This window comes from Girardinichthys multiradiatus, chromosome Y (assembly GCF_021462225.1).
Source record: "Girardinichthys multiradiatus isolate DD_20200921_A chromosome Y, DD_fGirMul_XY1, whole genome shotgun sequence".
Taxonomy (NCBI): domain Eukaryota; kingdom Metazoa; phylum Chordata; class Actinopteri; order Cyprinodontiformes; family Goodeidae; genus Girardinichthys; species Girardinichthys multiradiatus.
In genome coordinates, this window is record NC_061818.1 from 39,622,421 (window position 1) to 39,629,419 (window position 6,999).

Here is a 6,999-nt window from a genome sequence, read left to right on the forward strand (position 1 = left end):
GAAGAGAGAGCTGAGCCGAAAAGCAAAGCTCTCAATTTACTGGTCGGTCTACGTTCCTACCCTCACCTATGGCCATGAACTTTGGGTCATGACCGAAAGAACGAGATCACGGATACAAGCGGCTGAAATAAGCTTCCTCCGTAGGGTGGCCGGGCACTCCCTTAGAGATAGGGTGAGGAGCTCGGCCATCCGGGAGGGGCTCGGAGTAGAGCCGCTGCTCCTCCACATCGAGAGGAGCCAGTTGAGGTGGCTCGGGCATCTATACCGGATGCCTCCTGGACGCCTTCCTCGGGATGTGTTCCAGGCACGTCCCACCGGGAGGAGGCCCAGGGGATGGCCCAGGACACGCTGGAGGGACTATGTCTCGCGGCTGGCCAGGGAACGCCTTGGGCTCCCCCTGGAGGAACTGGAGGAGGTGTCTGGAGAGAGGGACGTCTGGGCGTCTCTGCTGAGTCTGCTGCCCCCGCGACCCGGTCCTGGATAAGCGGAAGACAACGAACGAACGAACAAAAAAAAGCACGAAAGAGAGAAAGGGGGGGGGGCAAAACAGAAAGGGGAGAAAAGGAGAAAAGAATGGAAGAAAGAAAAAAGGATGAAGAGAATACAAGATAACTCCCTGCTTGCTTCTACACCTGCAGAAACGTTCATATTACCAGCTCTTTTACCAAAAAGTGCTAAGTACTAATGAATGCACAATGTATTTAATGGTAAATGCGGCTCAATATAGAACATTTTTGTATCTCTTAACACCTGAATCTAAATACCTGTGGGTCTGAGTGTGAGGGCACTTGTGTATACAAGATTTCTCCATAAAAATATGGAATTGCGAGTGTGAGGACCCCCAGGCCTGCACACCTGGACCTAGGACAGATATGGAGGATATCTGAGCCATAGACATCCAAAGGCCCCCCAGAGCACAGGAACCCCAAGAAAATCATCGCCGGGGCTACCGCAAACCTCCCAGAGAAGAGCAGAGGACAGTTCCAAGCAACCACCTAGCAGCCACAGTGCAGAAGCCCCAGGAAGCTGCAGCAATGAACCCACAGGGCCCGTCAGCAGCCGTCTACGCCCGAGCAGATCCAGCCATGGACCCTGAGACCCGAGACCCCGGGACATATCACTCCCCAAGCAGAGGCCTGACAGAGCCAAGGGGTCCAGGCCCCTGGGAGTGAGTCGGCACACACCAAAGCATCCAGCCCCGAACACTGAGAACCACAAGTACACAAGCGGTCAGAGACCCCCACATTTGATGGGGGGCCTAAACCAATGCAGGAGAGGGAGCAGTCCAAGACCCAACCTGACACAAAAAAACAGGCACTCACAATCACAATCACACATTCCCACCCTTATGCATACACCCATGAACCCAACGTAAAGAAAAACAACATCTGGACATAGTACAGTCACTCACACTCCAGGTGCTAGTAGCCCCCGGACACCTTCTGGACCCAGAAGGTGGTCCCCTTCCTACCGGCAGTGGAGGCAGGCAGACTGCCCGAGCACCTGAACCTGGGCAGGGCTAGCCTTGGCTCGTGCCTGAGCCTGAGCAACCCCGGCCTGGACCCTGACCCCGCACCCCGACCTCAGTCCCCAACAACCCCCATCCTCATCCGGAGAGGGGTCCATGTACAAAATAGGGGTCTACATGGTCCAAATTAGCCCGCCAACCAGAGCCGCCGCAGCATGAAACAGTCCCAACCCCCCCAATGAATTCTGATCCTAACCCCATGAGCCCCCCACCCTCATTTAACCCCAACATGAATTTCCCCACAGGGCCACCCTCAACCAGGACACAGATATTGCACACATACCCGCATACCCAAACGCCATGAATACCCTCCACTCAGCACTGGGGCACACCCCACAGGTAAGCTCCATCCCCGAAAGCCTGACGAAGCCACTTCCACACATCGCAAGCTCCAAACACAGCCTCGCTCCGGGCACCCCTGCCACACCCACACTCCCGCACGGTACACCAAGCAGCCCGGCCATCCAGCCCCTCCACAAAAGCAAAGCCACAACCCAATTAACTCACACTGCCTGGCCAAGACCCCCTCATCGGAGCCCAGCCTCTCCCTCCCCAATCGACCGACTCAGCACCGAAGCCACGGACTAAGATCCATGGAAATCCAAGCGATCCTGAAAGAGCCAAAACGCCAGCCAAACCCCAACCCCAACCCAGAACCCGACCAGAAGGCTTGCTCCTTCTCCCGGCCTCCGACCCCAGACGGTAAACTGCGAATGAGGCTGTGTAAAGACCCCAAGCCTACCCGCTCAAATGTGGTAATGATGCATGACCCAGTCCCTCACCAGAAAAAGCCAACGACCAAGAGTGCAGACCCACTCCAAAAAAAAGAGCAGACCAGCCGGCCCAGTGCAACCAGAATATGCCATACAAAGGAGGGAAAATGACCAACATGCCCAGATGCACCCCGTGAAAGAAGACCCACAGCATCCAGGTGCAAGAACATGCCCGACAACATGAATATAATTGATGCGGTCGACATTCTTGTTAGGGGTCACAGGGAAAAGGGCAGCGATGATTGGTATATTCTCAAATCCTGCAGAAATTTGGTCAGCCAATTTATATTAATTTGGTACTCCCCTAGGGACACCTATAGCATCTATATAGGTGGGGGAGCCCTGACTTAAATCAAATCCAGCAGTGCTTCGTTTCATAATATGGCGTCGCCTTCTACGGGTGAGAGCTGTTTGTTGGGCATGTTTAGTGGGTAGACGTTTAAGGTCCTTACCCAAAAGAATAAGGGGAGCCTGTAATCTCACCATTGCACACACCCCTATGATATTCTTAGGTATGTTGGTAAGTAATCTATGTCCGCCACAGTAATAATAGAGTCCAGATCTGGCCCAAGGACCAATAACACTACCTGGTGTAGTAATATTACACCAATCTGACGGGATCTGTCCTACATTAATTTTGGGCGAGATTGATGTAAAGTTAAAACATGTTTACGTGCCATTACCTTTATTGGGTGAGAATGGTCCTGTTTTGGTATTGTTAGGGATAGGAGGGAAGATGCTGGCTAAGGTGGTGCAATTAGCTGGAGATGCCTCGGTGGTCAGCTTAAGCATGCAATTATAACCCCAAGTGTCCTCTGGGTACAGAGGAGCAGGGTTGGTAGTTAAATGTGGTCTTGCCGCCGCGCATGCCACACAATCTGATTTACTTTGTTCTTTGGCAGTCTGAGCTATCCACTGGATCCAGAGGTTATCTTCAGTATATCCTGTCACCATTTGAATGATTTCTAAGGGTTTTAAAGTGGAATAATCTATTTTAACTACTCTCGGTTCGGTTGGGGGTTCCACAGTGGGTTTACTTCCAGCAGAGGACTGTGTGGGAGAGGTGCCCGGGGTGGATTGCATGGTTTGCGTTTTCCGATTGATTTTGATCATTCCTTGTGCATCTGGCCCTGATTGCCAAACCCCTATTGTCAGATAGTCATTGCTTGGGGTCCCGTATCGGCGATTAATACCTTTTAGAGAGAGACGGAGAGGATTTACTCCCTTCCCTCCTTTCGTGGATCCTAACGCGTTCCGTTGGATACCAACCTTTCCTTGGATGTCATGAGGGACATATTCTTCAGTGGGGTTCCACCCTGGCCCAGACCAGCCGGCCACATAACTCCAACTGCTGCATAGAGTTCCCGTCCCGTCGTGGTTACTCATTTTGCACTGGTTTGACGCCTGTTGGTTCATGCATACATAAACATCATACCCTCTCCAGGCTATTTGGTTGCCCCCGCATTTAATGACGTCGCACAGGTCAAATTGAAACGTGGTAATATCCCCATATGTGTAGTTTAATTCCAACCCCCCATAATATTTGAGACACGCGTCTGGACGCGGAGAGGGGTTGCGTTTCGACACCTTGTTTTCAGGATGACTGGAGCATGTCTGGAAAGGAAGTTCACACAACAATCCGAAAATCAATGTAACAATAGAAAAGGAAATAATGCATGAACCTCCCAAAATCCAACCCATATGGGGTAGGGTTTTTGCCTTTTGGCTCATACTTTCATCAAAGTACTTAATACAAGTCCTGGAATATACAATGAGCGAACAAACCCTGTAAATAGAAAAATAGAAAGTTTTTTTTTTTTTAGGTCAGTTCTGTTCTGGGTGGGAGAGCAGCTACAACCACCCTGTGAGAGAGAAGCTCAATCACTTCCGCCTCTTCTGCTGTATGCTGTCCTGGTCTTCAACTCACAGGTGTAGACTGACCTGGAGCCTGAGATTCATACCAGGAGATTATTCTGCCCCTATGTGGGTATGAATACTTTTGCAGATTGTTGAACCCAAGGTGTAGACTAACCTATGGGTATGATGACTTCTCCTCACCCCTAGGGGATTATTCTGCCCCTTCTGTAGGGTGAGGAGGTGGCTCTTCTGTTGTCGTGTTCTCTCTCAGGTTTTCCTGGACTTCCGTGAGAGACCTCTGTGGATTCTTGGCTGCGGCACACTGACTCCAATGGTACCAGGTGTCTCCTTTACCTTTGAGCCTCACCGCGTGTGAAGTCCTCTCAGTGACCTGGAATGGACCGGTCCACCTTGGTTCAGACCACTTCCGTTTGATGACCTTCAGAAGGACCCCCTCTGCTTCTGACGTGGAGTTCTGGTCCCCAGACGGTTGGGATGGGACCTGTTTGGAGAATGCTGCAACAAGACTGTGGAGAGATCTGTAATAATCACGGTGAGACATGGACAGTTCACATTCATTTAGGAAAGGTAGTCTGGTTTGGGGACCTGGAAATGGTCTCCCTGTCTGTAGTTCATGTGGAGTTAGACCATGCCTCTGATTTACAGAGCTTCTTACTGACATTAAGGCTAATGGTAAGGCTGTGACCCAATTCATTTTGGTCTGTGCACAGATTTTAGCCAATTTGGTTTTGAGTGTTTGATTCATCCTCTCCACCTTGCCCTGGGACTGTGGATGGTACACTGTCCCAAAAGAATGTTTGAGCCCCAAAAACTTTTAAACTTCTTTCAGCTCTTCATTTTTAAAGTGTGTGCCATTGTCTGATCTGATTTTGGCTGGGAAACCGTGTCTGGGGATGTAATGGTTGATCAGACACTTTACCACTGCTTTGCTGTCCTCCTTTTTTGTAGGCCATGCTTCTGGCCATCCTGTGAATGCATCCACACATACCAACAGATATCTGAACCCATTCACTCTCTCAGTCATATCTGTATAGTCAATGATGATTTATTTCCCTGCAATAGGATCCACTGGGAATTTCCCTGGCGCTGGCTTCAAGGTAGGTTTGCCATTGAACTGTCTGCAAATTTCACATGAGTTTATCCAATGCACTGCCATTGGTTTTAAATAAGGATGCCACCAATGTTCGAGATTTTTCAGCATCCGTGTGGTTCCTACATGCCCCATGCCATGGGCTTCCTCCAGGGCTGCTGTAGTGAGCCCTGGTGGCAGGATTGGACGTCCGTCTGGACTCCTCCAAAGTCCATTTTGGTCCTCACTGCCTCCTCTCGCCTTCCAAATTGACTGTTCTTCTGGTGAGGCCCCCTTTTGTAGTTTCACTACTTCCTCCAGAGTGGGCTCTGGTGTCCACCCTACCTCTGAACACAACAATATATTTTTTGGTTGATACCCAGCACACTGCTTCGCTGCTTGATCTGCCGCCTGATTCCCCAGTGCTACTCTGGTATTTCTGCTGTCATGTCCTTTATACCTGATAACTGCCACCTCCTGTGGTAATAGCAATGCTTCAGCCAACCTTCTCATTTCCTGTTCATGCTTGATGGGTTTCTGTCCTGCTGTCCTAAACCCTGTTCTCAACCATTGCTTCAGTTCAACATGCACTGCACCTGTGGCATATGCTGAGTCTGTGTAAATGTTTATTTTTTGTCCTTCTCCTAATTCTAGGGCCGCGATCACTGCCAAAACTTCTGCTTTCTGTGCTGATTGTGTGTCTGTCAGCCTTTCCGCTTTCACTGTTACGAAGTCTGTCCCTGTGTCCTCCACAACTGCATACGCTGCTTTCAGTCCTTCTGTGTCATGTCTGAAACAGCAACCATCTGTATACAGGTTTCTTGCCTCTGTTAAGGATGTGCTTTGTAAATCTGGTCTGATTTTTTCATTAAACTCCACTTTTTCTGCACAGACATGTGGTTCTCCTGATGTCATTCTGTCTGCCATGTTTATGCCTTCATGTGTGTATGTGATGTTGGGAGCTTCCAGCACCTTGCTCAGTCTCTGTTGTCTCAGTGGTGATAGTGTGAATGTCTTTGAGTTCACAAAAGCCACTACTCCATGTGATGTGAGAATGTGGAGGGAGTGTCCCATAACTACATGGGCTGTTTTCTGGATTATTTTAGCCATCCCTGCTGCATGTCTGGTGCATTCATGATGTCTTTGTTCCATGTTGTCCATCATAACACTTATGTACATTAGCACTGTTCTTATTCCCCCTTTTTTCTGAAACAGCATGCCATTGGCTGTGTGTGCTGTTACAGAAACATCTAAATAGAACGGCAATGTGTAGTCGGGGTGTGCCAAGTGTGCAGCTTGGGATAGGCTGGTTTTCAAAGCTATAAAAGCTTCCTCAGCTTCTCGAGTCCATTCCAGTGGGGCAGTGAGATTTCTCATGCCCTGTTCTTTGACCAGGTCCCTAAGTGAAGCAGTGAGATCAGTGTATCCTGGAACAAAAGATCTACTGTATCCAGTGACACCCAAGAAGGAAAGCATGTCTTTCACAAAAACGGGTTTGGGATGGGAAAGAACAGCTGACTGATGTGTAGGGGACATCCCAGTGCCCGGTTGGGAGATAACTCTACCTAAAAAGTCAACCTGTTTTCTGCAAGTTTGCAGTTTGGCTTTGCTGACCTTGTACCCGGCTTTAGCAAGGTGTGAGAGGACCACAGCCGTGGCCTCCAAGCATTCTGAAACAGTTGGCCTTGCCAAAAGGATGTCATCCACATATTGAATCAATGTGGTGTGTGGTGGAAGGGGGCAGTCCTGTA